Here is a 13230-nt window from a genome sequence, read left to right as displayed (position 1 = left end):
AATTATAAGGCAAAGAAACCAGCACAAACAGGCTTTCTTAGGTTTAAAGAAGAAAAGTTGAAATTTATTAAGCTTAAACTTAAACTCTAATTCAGTTGACGTCTACGAATAGACACCACACCCCATGCTCGCATGCATACGTGATACACACATGTAAATAGAGACAGAAAAGAGCAGAAAAAAATAAAGTGGACAGGTTAGAGGCAATATCTGAAGAGTTGTTGTTATGGTTCTTTGAGCTCACTGTAGAGTCCTTGATTATAGGTAGATCTTGCTTTTCGTTGGGGCCCAGTATTTTTCTTAAACCTTGTTTGCTGTAGGAGACTTTTCTCTCTTGAGGTGCGTGTTTCTTCAGTGGATTCAGAGGCTTGTGAGAAAGAGATGGGAGCAGACAAGAGAGGCTGTAGTGAGCCAGCCAGGAGGGGTTTTTTCAATCCAGCAGCAAACAGCTTTCTGCCGGCTCTCAGTTCAAACTGTACAATTCAGAAAAAACCCCCATACTGCCAAGCAGGTTAGTCAGGTGACTAACTGGTCAGACCATGTCTTGGCTCTGTGTATTGTGTGTCAAATATACAAACTGGGTGGTTTTATTTTAATTAAAAATGAAACTCTCCGCCGAACAAAGGCGGTGGAGGGGTGCCACCAACACCTGGTAAACAGGACCTGGAACAAGCAGAGATCAGCAGCCTTTGTCTACAAACACTGTCTGTTAATATGCAAAAAGGTCTTTCCAGCCAGGGGCCTGGCAACCCCTTGTAACAGGCCTTCTCTTCTTCCCAGCAACAATTTGAAATTTAATGTCCATGTGGTGAAATTAATATGCCTCATTCTTGGCAGCTGACCTGCGTGACACTATAGATATGAGAGAGATAGATTATTGCTTCCTCCCATGCAAAAAGCCTTTCAAGAGTAGTAAATCCTACACTTGAGAATAAATTGAAGGTTATTAAAGAATACATCTCAATTTCTTTCTCATCTCATTTCTCCTTGATATACTTGGTGATCTAATTTTGTAGCATTTCAATCCTGGCAATGAAAAAAGAGTGACGGATGTGAAAAGAAATCTTTGTGAATATAGTTAATTGAGATTACTTACTCAACCTGGCTTGTAGCCGTTTATGTTGAAACGTGAAGTCATCAGAGACTGTCTGTGAAATCAGGCACCAAAACTACCACAAGAATGAACTGGTGATAAAACCGGAGCTCTACAATGAGCAGCAAGCTTTAATGAAATGAAAGGAACATTATTTACACCAATATTTGATCTTTAATTGGATGCTGGCGTACGTAATTATTAAAAAATCTGATATAGAAAGGGGAGCTAGATATTTAACATTCTGATTGTATTTAAAACATTTATTCACACATTTTCTAGGTCTTTTGAAATGACTTGCCGAGTAAATGGTTGCTTGTGTCTGCCAAAGAGTCAAAACAGGAAACTAGAATGACTCCTCCCAGCACTGGGTAACTCTGCAGAGCAGGGTATCTTAAATAGCAGGCTTTAGTGTTTCAATTGCTGGGGTGTCCAACCTAACAAAGCATACAGGGGCATAGGTGTAGGGATGTGTACCCATGACTGCAGTTGTGTGCAAATTTATTGCAGGGTCACTTCAGCCTCCCATCCTCTACCATCCAGAGACGTCAGCTCATCCAAAACTCTGGTGCCCATAGCCTAACCTGCGTCAAGTCTTGCTCACTCACCTGTGCTCATTGACCGACATTGGTGTCTGATGCCCCAGTGTCTCCAATGTAAAACTCGCATCCTCATGTTCAAATCCATCCATGGCTTCACCTTTCCCTATCTCTGTTAAGTCCTACAGCCCTACAGCCCTCCAAGAACTCTGCATTCCTCCAATTATGCCTCTTGTGCATCTCCCACTTCTTTTGCCCCACCATTGGTGGCATGCCTTCAACCGGCTGGACCGCAAGTTCTGGAATTCCCACACTAAACTTCTCATCTCCACTCTCCTCTCTTCCTTTAAGACTCTCCTTAAAATCTATCTCACTCTTTAACCAAGCTTTTAGTCACTCCCATTCCCTCCACCACCCCTCCCATATCCCCTCCTTATTTGGCTCATTATCAATTTGTATCTGCTTTATGCTTCTGTGAAGTGCATTGGGATTTTTTTTTGGTTGGGAGGGACCAGCCCCATGGGCATTTGTTGCTAATTTGTTTCCTTACATCAGGTGTAGATGATGTTTTCATGGTTTGGGTTAGAGTCCAAGGGATTCTATACCTGGATATGAGATGTTTGGGGCAGGGCAGACTAGCTGGTATGTACAAAGTTCATATTGCTAGTTTCACCTTATACAGTGAAACAAATGTCTGCTCCAAAATATTGTCCTTTGCATGATCATAATCTTTAAATTAGAGATAATACATTAATGAGCACAATCAGAAGGCATTTTTTTCATATAGAGGGTAGTGGAAATCTGGAACTTACTCCCTTTTGAAAAGCCGTAGATGCTGGGTTATTTAAATTTTGAATGCTGAGATCATAGATTTTTGTTTGGTAACTGTAGTACAATGTAATATAGGGTTATAATCGGGCAGAATATGTAAATAGTGTGTGTGACATCACAGGAAGTGATGTAACAGAACTTGTACAGAACCTGGTGTAGAGTGAAAGTGGAAGCCATAGATGATTGATGTTTGTAAATAAACTCCTGTTCCTATACTGTCTGTCTCTTAGATATCCGGTTCTAAGCTTAAGAGTATCAGAAAATTACATGGTGGCAACGGTAAACTGAAGAAAAAATGGAAAAACCATTGCCCTTACCAGAGAACTTCGAAAAAGTAGCTGGACAAAACCAAGCAGAGGGGTGGCTGAAATGGGTCCGTAGGTTTGCTAGGTATCGCAATGCATCGGGTCTCGCTTAGAAGCCAGACAAGGAGCAGGTCAGTATGTTATTATATGCAATGGTGCAGATGAAATCCTCATTACACAAGACATAGATGGAGAGAAAGCTACTCATGAAGAAGTCATTAAGGCACTGGAATATTACTTTAACAAAAGGAAAAATGTAATCATTGAGCATGCCAAATTCAATAAGTGTTCTCAGCAGAGAGGAGAATGTATTGATTTGTTTATCAATGACATATATAAACTTAGTGAAGATTGCAAATACGGTAGTTTATGGGAAGAGCTAATTAGAGACATGAGTGTAGTCGGATTAGCAGACAATGCCCCCTTGGGATCATCTGCAGTCGAGGGATAATCTTACATTAACCAAGGTGATTCAGTTAAGCAAGGAAGCAGAAGTTAGAAAATTTAACTGTGTTGTCATTTGAGGGGACAGGGAAAGTCCAATCTCAAAAGTAGCAGACTCCATTGAATACTTAAAGAAAGCAAAAGTGAAAAATAGCAGTCAAAGACAGGAAATGCAGGAAGAGCATCTAGAGCCAACAGCATCTACTTGTAGTAGGTGTGGCTGAGTGAGGCACCGACAGGAAAATTGCCCAGCCAGAGAAGCAGAGTGTTTTGTCAGGCAAACCCCCCACCTACCAAGACTCAGGTACACATGATTTTGCTACATGAACATTAAAACTTAAAATTGCAAGCCCCTGACTGGAAAGACATTTGCATAGTAACCGACAGTGTTGGAACAATGGGGACTCAGTCATAGCTTCCCCAATACACAGAAGAAGTGGTCAGACCAGTTTTGGTCACATGACTGACCGACTATTGGAGATTTTGAATTTGAACTTCCAACAGAGGATTTGAACTCAGAAAGCCATGTGCTCCCAGTTGGAACAGAACATCCTTTCCAGTCCTGCCTGCCTCCATCTCATTCCCACGGAACTGAATCTTGTGAAAACAATGAACCTCAAAGAGAAAAGTCTCCTATATGAACAAGGTTAAAGAAGGATACTGGGCTCCGACGAACAGCAAGACTACCTACAATCAAGTGAGCTCGAAGCACAGTAAACAAGAAACTCTTCTGATATTGCCTCAAACCCCTCTCTACTATATTTTCCTCTCCTCTTTTATGTCCCTATTTGCATGTGTGTATTGCGTGCGCATGCTAGCGTGGGCGCGTCATATATCCGTAGGTGTTAACCTTATTAGAGTTTACGTTTTAATAAAATTTCATCTTTCTTCATTCAACCTCAGAAAACCTGTGTGAATTGGTTTCTTTGTCTTATAATTGGAAAGTTGTGAACAAGGATTCACCAAGGGGGAGCTCAAAACACAGTGTGTTTAAAAATAATACCCTGTTACAATAAGACGAGGCAAAGACAGCAACAGACCCTAGACACCTTTCTCACCTGGTCATAACAGTTTCTTATGTAAAAAGAGGGGGCACTTCCAATTGGTATGTCACAGCAAGAACCCTGGGCTGCAAAATATAAAAGGGAAATCCAAAGAAAATAAAAAAGTTAACGAAGTGTTGAATTACCATTTCTAGTAGAAAGCCACAGAGCAAGTGAAGATTCTTGGATGGCAGAGATTCTTGTAGGAGGCTATCAGACAAGATTCAAACTAGACACTGGAGCAGCAGTTTCAGTACTGGCAGACATGGAACCATGGCTGAAAAAGATAAGCCTTAAAATTACAGGTAAAAAACTGTACGGCCCTGGAGACACCGAGCTGAAGGTAATAGGAGAGTTATAAAAGATTCTGAGTTACCGGGGAGAAGAAATTCTTGAGCTATTGTCAAGAATCGGCGTTGTTGCCTCCTAAGCAGAAAGCCTTGCATAAATTTAGAGTTAATGTGTAGATTGCAGCAAGACATAAAATAAAAGCAAAATACTGCGGATGCTGGAAATCTGAAATGAAAACAAGAAATGCTGGAAATACTCAGCAGGTCTGGCAGCATCTGTGGAGAGAGAAGCAGAGTTACCATTTCAGGTCAGTGACCCTTCTTCAGAACTGGCAAATATTAGAAATGTGAAAGGTTATAAGCAAGTAAAGTGAGGGTGGGGCAAGAGATGACAAAGGAGAAGGTGTAGATAGGACAAGGTGACAGAATAGCTGACCAGAAGGTCGTGGAGCAAAGGCAAACAATATGTTAATGGTGTGTTGAAAGACAAAGCATTAGTACAGATAGGGTGTTAATAGACTGAAAATTGAACAGCTGCAAGTACAAACATGAAAAGAAACAGTGGGTAAGCAAACTGAACAAACTAAGATGAAATAAAATAAAATAAACGCAAATAAAAATAAAAAAAAGTAAAAAGAAAAAAAGAACTAAAAATAAAAGTAAAATGGGGGCCCGTCATGCTCTGAAATGATTGAACTCGACGTTCAGTCCGGCAGGCTGAAGTTTGCCTAGTCAGTAAATGAGATGCTGTTCCTCAGCTTGCGTTGATGTTCACTGGAACACTGCAGCAATCCCAGGATAGAGATGTGAGCATGAGAGCAGGGGGGAGTGTTGAAATGGCAAGCAACTGGAAGCTCAGGGTCCTGCTTGCGGACTGAGCGGAGGTGCAGCAAGAGATCCCTGTTCCTGTACTCGAATCCTCTCACTATGAAGGCCAACACACCATTTGCCTTTTTTATCGCCTGTTGGACCTTCAGTGACTGGTGTACGAGAACACCCAGGTCTCGTTGCATATTCCCCTCTCTCAGTTTATAGGCTTTCAGATAATAATCTGCCTTCCTGTTTTTGCTACCAAAGTGCATAACCTCACATTTATCCACATTATACTGCATATGCCATGAATTAGCCCACTCACTTAACTTGTTCAAATCACCCTGAAGCCTCTCTGCATCCTCCTCACAACTCACCCTCCCACCCAGTCTTGTGACATCTGCAAATTTGGAGATATTACATTTAGTTCCCTCATCTAAATCATTAATATATATTGTGAATATATCAGATATATCAGATATACATCAGAGCAGATCCTCAAAAAACAAAAGTCATAAAAGACTTTCTAGAGCCTAAAAACATCACAGAGTTGCAAAGGTTTATGGGTATGGTCAGTCAGGTGGAGAAGTTTCTACTGAATCTAGCCATAATAAATGAGCCATTATGACAGTTGTTAAAAACATGACAAGGCCTAGTGTTGGAGTGAAGTCCAACAAGAATCTCTTGAAAAAATCAAGAAGATGCTAGTTTCTTCAGAAGTATTTGCATGTTATGACCCAAATTACCAACTATCATAGCAACGGATGCATCAGCAACAGGACTAGGTGCAGTCTTATTGCAGGTGCAGAGAGATGGGAGACACAGACTAGTGTATTTTGCATCCCATTCATTGACAGAACCAGAGCAAAGATATGCAGTCATAGAAAAGGAAGCGTTGGCAGTAACTTGGGCATGCGAGACATTTTCTGATTATATGCTTGGTCTTCAATTTAAGACTGAAACAGATCACAAGCCATTAGTTACTCTGCTAAATACAACAGAACTAGCAAAGCTACCTCCAAGAGTACAGAGGTTTAGATTAATATAGATGAGATTCAACACTAAAACCTAATATGTTCCTGGGAAACAGCAAATCACAGCAGATTTGTTATCATGTATTTCATCAGCAGAACCTGAAGAAGGCAACATTTTATTTCTTGATGAAGTAGAAGTGTTTGCTCTGACAATGACAGCAACTTTACCTGCTACAGCTCAGAAATTGAGTGAAATCAGGAATGCTCAAAAGGTCGATGAAGTATGTGCAGCAATCAGAGAATATTGTTTGCAGGGATGGCCAGCATACATGCCACACAGCCCAGTGTTAAGGCAATATTATGAACAAAGGGTTCATCTGAACATTGGCGATGATTTATTGATCTACGATGAGAGATTAGTTATCCCTAGGATACTAAGATTAGAAATCTTGGAAAGATTACACTAAGGGCATTTGGGAATAATAAAGTGCAGAGCCAGGGCAAGACAGTCAGTATGGTGGCCTGCTTTATTGAAAGAAATTGAAGAGATGATATTGAGGTGTATCGTGTGCTAGCAATCGTCATGAGATGAAGGAACCATTCATGGTATCACCTTTACTGGCTAGACCATGGGAGCGTCTAGGTATGGATCTTTTGAGCATAAGAATAAGACATTCTTAATTGTTATTAACTGATATTCGGAGGTGAATTGAAGTAAAGCAACAATAAGGTCACAGTTCAGAAGCTGTAACCACATCTTTTAGAGAAATCTTTGTTGCGCACGAGATTCCAGATATTGTGATAACTGACAATGGGCCACAATTTGCAAATGAATGCTTCAGAGAGTTTACAGAAGCATATGGCTTTATTCACATCACTTGTTCACTGATATACCCTCAGGCTAATGGCGAAGCAACGAGACTTATTTTTTCCAAAATATACTTTATTCATAAAAATTTGTAAAAAAGACATTACGAAACAGTTCAAAATAGCACCAAGTTGACAATACAAAGAGTACAAAGGAGATCAGTTTCCTTCAATACAAGAGTGAGTTGCCTCACAACCCTTCCATTTCATTTTACATGCCATGTACATTTTGCAGCAAACCCATATTTTCTGGATACAGCCCGAGGGGTTTCCCATGGATCCAGTCCCTCAGTTCACTTTGGTGGGGGGGGCCTTACACAGTGGTCTTTCCCCATTGAGCCTTTGCCGCAGCTGCCCCAAGCTTTAGTGCGTCCCTCAGCACATAGTCCTGGATCTTGGAATGTGCCAGTCTGCAACACTCGGTCGTGGACAACTCTTTGCGCTGGAAGACCAGCAAGTTTTGGACAGACCAAAGAGCGTCTTTCACCGAATTGATAGTCCTCCAGCAGCAGCTGATGTTTATCTTAGTGTGTGTCCCTGGGAACAGCCCGTAGAGCACAGACTCCTGTGTTACAGAACTGCTTGGGATGAACCTCGACAAAAACCACTGCATCTCTTTCCACACTTGCTTTGAAAAGACACATTCCAGAAGGAGATGGGCAACAGTCTCGAGGGCAGCGTGTAGAGGGGGCGAGACTCCGGGCGTGCAGGAAGGATCTGACAGGAAGGACTCTTCTCGCCACCAGCCAAGCTACATCTTGGTTCTTGTTTGAAAGTTCTGGTGATGAGGCATCCTGCCAAATGGCTTTGGCAGTCTGCTCGGGGAACTATCTGACAGGATCCACTGTCTCCTTTTCCCGTAGGGCCTTGAGGACATTCCGTGCAGACCACTGCCTGATGGATTGGTGGTCAAAGGTGTTTACCCGCAGAAACCTTTCCACGAAGGATAGGTGGTACGGTACAGTCCAACTGGATGGAGCGTTCTGTGGCAATGTGACCAGACCCATCCTTCACAACACCGGGGACAGATAGAACCTCAGCACATAGTTACACTTGGTACTGGGACTCTACACACAGCTTAATGCAGCAGCACACAAAAGTGGTCATCAGGATGAGGGCGACATTGGGTACATTTTTCTCGCCCTTATCTAGAGGTTTGAACATCGTGTCCCTCTGGACCCGGTCCATTTTGGATCCCCAGATGAAGCGAAAAATGGCTCGGGTGACCGGCACGGTGCAGGAGTGGGGTATGGCCCAGACTTGCGCCACATACAGCAACAACGTGAGCGCCTCGCACCTGATGACCAGGTTCTTACCCACAACGGAGAGAGATCGCTGCTCCCACATGCTCAGTTTATGGCTACTTACTCCCTCCAGGTTTTGGCTCATGCCCCGGCCCTTCCGAACCATATCCCCAGCACCTTCAGGTAGTCTGACCTGACGGTGAAGGAGACAAAGGATCTGTTGGCCCAGTTCCCAAAGAACATGGCCTCGCTCTTCCCGTGGTTAACTTTGGTTCCCGAGGCCAGTTCGAACTGGTCGCAGATGCTCGTCAGTCTGCAAACGGACAGCGGATCTGAGCAGAAGACGGCAACGTCGTCCATGTACAGGGCGGTTTTAACCTGAGTGCCTCCGCTGCCTAGGATTGTCACCCCTCTTATTCTTGCATTCTTTCGAATGGACTCAGCAAAGGGTTCAATACAGCAAACAAACAAGAGAGGGGAGCGAGGACAGCCCTGTCAGACTCCAGATTGGATCGGGAAACTTTCTGATTCCCACCCATTGATTGAGACTGCGCAACTGATGTTTGTGTAGAGCAGTTTGATCCAATTGCAGATTCCATCCCCAAACCCCATTTTGGAAAGCACGTCCATCATGTGGGTGTGCGATATCCTGTCAAAGGCCTTCTCCTGGTCCAAGATGACGAGGCAGGTGTCCACCCTCCTGTCCTGTACATAGGCGATCGTATCCCTGAGTAGTGCGAGACTATCAGAGATCTTCCTGCCGGGTACAGTGCAGGTCTGGTCAGGGTGAATCACCAACTCCAAAGCAGACTTGACCCGACTGGCAATGACTTTGGACAGAATCTTGTAGTCAACATTAAGCAGTGAGATGGGCCGCCAATTTCTGATTTCTGCCCTCTCCCACTTCCGCTTGTAGATGAGGGTGATGATGCCTTTCCTCATGGATTCTGACATGCTGCCGGCCAGAAGCATACTCTCGTATACTTCCAGCAGGTCTGGGCTGACCCAGTCGCACAAAGCTGAAGACAACTCAACCGGTAAGCCGTCGCTTCCGGGAGTTTTACTCGTCTCGAAGGACCTGACGGTGTTTGTCAGCTCATCCAGAGTTAGCGGCTTGTCCAGTCTCTCCCTCATGCTGTCATCTAAGACCTCTGTGATAGATGACAGGAAGGACTGGGAAGCTCTGCTGTCTTTGGGCTTCGCGTCACACAGCCCAGCATAAAAGGAGTTGCTGATCCTTAGTATGTTGGACTGCGAAGCCATCCCCTTCCTTCAGGCTGCTGATCACAGAGCTCTCTCTGTGTACCTTTTGGAAGAAGTAACGCGAGCACGTCTCATCCTGCTCAATGGAGTGGACTCTGGACCGGAAGATGATCTTGGAGGCCTCCATGGCAAAGAGCGAGGCCTGCTGGCTCTTCACCTCATGGAGGTCCTCCTTGACCTTGACCCCCATCGACTGCAGCCGGAGCAGATTTTGCATTCTTTTCTGGAGTCGGGACATTTCCCTCTGTCTCTCTCTCGCCCTCTGAACCCCCTTTGAAGATAAAGAACCTCTTGATGTTCTCCTTGATCACCTCCCACGAATGAACTGGAGACTCAAAGAGGGGTTTCACGGTTCTCCCTTTTGAGTTCCTCAACGTTCTCTGGGGTTAGCAGTGTAGCATTGAGCTTCCATGTCCCCCTGCCAACCCGCAGGTCATCCTGTAAGTGACAGTCGGCCGGTAAGAGGCAATGATCGGAGAAGAACACCGGCTTGACGTAGGTGGATCTGACCCTGACAGCACGGGACACAAACAGGAAGTCAATCCTGGAACGGGCAGTCCCGTCCGCTCTTGACCAGGTGTATCTATGCTGCGCTCCGTCTGCAGGTTTGCTGAAGACGTCCTGCAGATTGGCATCTTTTACTGTTTTCATTAGGAATCTGGACGTAGCATCCAGTTTCTGTCGTCACTGCTGGATCGTCCAGCTGCATCGATGATGCAGTTGAAGTCACTGCCTAGAATGACCGGCCTGGACGTCGCCAGCAGCAGTGGGAGCTGCTGGAAGACGGTCAGCCGCTCGCTGCATTGAACCGGGGTATACACGTTGATCAACCGGAGCGGAGTATTGTTGTACATTACATCTGTTACGAGGAGGCGACCGCTCACCACCTCCTTAATTTCGGAGATGGTGAAGTTACCTCCCCACAGCAGAATACCCAGGCTGGAGGAACGGGAATCATTACCCCCTGACTAGATCGATAGCCCGTGGGACCACCGTCGCGACCATTGCCTGTAGGTGCTGAGGTGTGGTATTCTACACTCCTGCAGAAACAGTAGGTCGGCTTTGACCTTGGCGAGGTAGTCCAAGGTTGAAACACATCGCGTAGTGGATTTAATGCTATGCACATTAATTGAAGCAATCTTTATACCCATTTTAAAGTTAATTGTTGCTTCCCACACCATTTGTCCTTGCTAGTCCCAGTCCTTTGGTATGTTCCTGCATACCCATACTCTACGCAAGCTGTTTCACGTTTGCTGGGCTCAGAAACCCCTCCTGGTTTCTCATGCAGGGTTTGTTCTTTTGGGGTGACATCGGCGGGGGGTGGGGTGGGGGGCGTCTTGTAGGCAGCAAGGCTTGGGCTGTCCTCTGCTGTTGGTATCGTTCCCCTCTGTTTCTCCTCGAAAACATCACTGCTCCCAGCTTCCCGGAGCTGGAGTGCGCCTGACACTTCTTTGTTCTCGGTGTCCCGGAGCTGGGATGCGCTGGGCATGTCGCTAGGTTCGGCGCTTTGGGTTTGGGGTGTGCTGGGCCCATCACAGCTTCCAGTGCCCGGGGGCTGGGGAACTTTATCTTCCAGCTCCTTTGAGTCCTGCCTCTTCTTTTGCAGGTGCCGTCATTCCAGCCCTTCCTCGTCCAGTGAGGAGGAGCTGCCATAGTCTGTCTCAGACGGTAGCCTCCTCTTGCCATTGGTTTGATTGGTGGCCTGTTCCATTTTTGGAGGATTTTTCTTTGTGGTTTTCCTTTGTACCACTTGCCTGTTTGTCCATCTGCTGCCTCCTCCTCCATTGATTCTGATCGTAGCGGAGGGGTTTCCAGGCACAGGTTAGGTGTTGGGTCGCTGGTTTCAGCTGCCTCCCCTTTCTTCTCCTTCTCAGGTAGACTTTCCTCGCTGCGGAGAGGGTTGCTTGTCTCCTTCCCAGCACCAGACGCATTCGCCGTTCCTTCTCCCGGCCTTTCCTTGGACCTTGCCGCCTGAGCATAACTGAAGCAGCGTTTGGGGCAGGTTTTGTAGAGGTGACCTGCCTCACCGCACAGGTTGCAGCACTTACTCTACTTACAGTCCTTGGTCTGATGGCCTTCCTTCTTGCAGTTCTTGCAGACGACTGTGCTGCAGCTAGCTGCCACGTGACCAGATTTGCCACAGGTGTGACAAACCCTGGGGTGCCCAGCGTAGACCAAGAAGCCTTGACTTCCCCCAATAGCGAAACTGGAGGGAGGATGGATGATGGCTCCATTGGCATTGACCTTCAAGGTCACCTTGACCTGTCGCTTGCTGGTCCACATCCCAAATGGGTCCTTGACATCAGTGCTGCTGCCAGCCACCTCAACATACCTGGCGAGGAAGGTGAGTACATCCGCGACAGGAACAAGGGGGTTATAGAGGTGAACTATCACCACCCAGTCACGTTGTTATGGCAGCGTGAAGAGTAGCTCCACTATGAGGATGGACAGTGACACCTAGTTTCCCTTCTCCTTGAACACCTTCAGGAACTTGATGCATCCCGCAACATTCTTGAAAGTCACGTCGAAATATCCACTGCTGGGTAAGTCCTGCAGGCAGAAGATGTCCGTAGCTTGGAATCCACAGCAATCAATGAGGATTTTCTTAATGAAGAAGGTAAGGTCTACCGGTGCACCTCCTTCATTATCCTTCACCACCACCCGAACGGTGTTACGCACTCCCTGGCCTGAAGCTCTAGAATTGGTTACAGTCATTTTACTCAAAACCTACCTGGAACAGGAGCAAAGGCCACTGATCATAGTCTCTCCGCTGCCAGGTAAGCAGAGAGATGTGTAAGGACTGTAAAAATATTATTAAAAAAAGAATGAAGATCTTCAATTTGCACTTCTAAGTTATCAATCAACACCACTTCAGAGTGGTGGTGACAGCAAAGAAGCAGCAAATACAAGAGGACCAATCATCTCAAAGGTTTGTTGAACTAGTGATACTGCAATCAGCCATCAACCCAGAGGACAACCCGAATGAAGAACTTGAGTCATCCAATAATTCTACTCAAGTACAGCAGAATCAGAAGGGGGAACTAGAAGATTCAAAATCTAAAACCCCTTTGAAAGAAAGAAGAACTCGTTATGGCAGACTTGTAAAAACGCCATAGTGGTAACAATCTGAGAAGAGAAGTCAGAGACTTGGGGGAGATGTAGTATAATGTAATATAGGTTATTACTGGGCAGAATATGTAAATAGTCTGTGAGTGTCATCACAGGTAGTAATATAACAGAACTTGTACAGAACCTTGTGTAGAGTGTAAGTTGAAGCCATGGATGCTTGACGTATGCAAATAAACTCCTGTTACTGAAATTGCCAGTCTCTTAGATATTCTGTTCTAAGCCTTAATATTATCAGAATGTTACAGTGAGAATATCAAGTGATATGGACCAGGCTTGAGGGGCTAAATGGCCTATTCCTATGTTTCAATGGGCAGGATTTTCCCAGCTAGGTGGAGTCGGGTTCTCTTCCAGCTTTCCCTGGCCAGGTTCCAAGTCCTGTGGGGGCTGGCAGGAAAGCA

The 13230-nt window shown here is 45.3% G+C and overlaps 1 protein-coding gene and 1 long non-coding RNA gene across 9 annotated transcripts in view; one reads left to right on the top strand and one right to left on the bottom strand.

Moving 5' to 3' along the window:
* The window catches only part of LOC137379717 (uncharacterized), a 199747-nt gene that overhangs the window by 6232 nt on the left and 180285 nt on the right, over positions 1-13230 (top strand). The gene's annotated exons all lie outside the window — the stretch shown is intronic.
* The window catches only part of prickle1b (prickle homolog 1b), a 493868-nt gene that overhangs the window by 418100 nt on the left and 62538 nt on the right, over positions 1-13230 (bottom strand). For 2 of the 8 annotated variants that reach the window (XM_068050957.1, XM_068050965.1), the window contains one exon: positions 4402-4532. The exons of the other annotated variants lie outside the window; for them this stretch is intronic. The gene's annotated coding sequence lies outside the window, so the exon portion shown is untranslated. The remainder of the gene's footprint in view (positions 1-4401; positions 4533-13230) is intronic. 8 annotated transcript variants of the gene reach the window in all.

The sequence above is a fragment of the Heterodontus francisci genome, chromosome 18, assembly GCF_036365525.1.
Source record: "Heterodontus francisci isolate sHetFra1 chromosome 18, sHetFra1.hap1, whole genome shotgun sequence".
Classification (NCBI taxonomy): domain Eukaryota; kingdom Metazoa; phylum Chordata; class Chondrichthyes; order Heterodontiformes; family Heterodontidae; genus Heterodontus; species Heterodontus francisci.
Note: the sequence above shows the minus strand (reverse complement) of the source record. Positions and strands in the feature narration are given on the sequence as shown.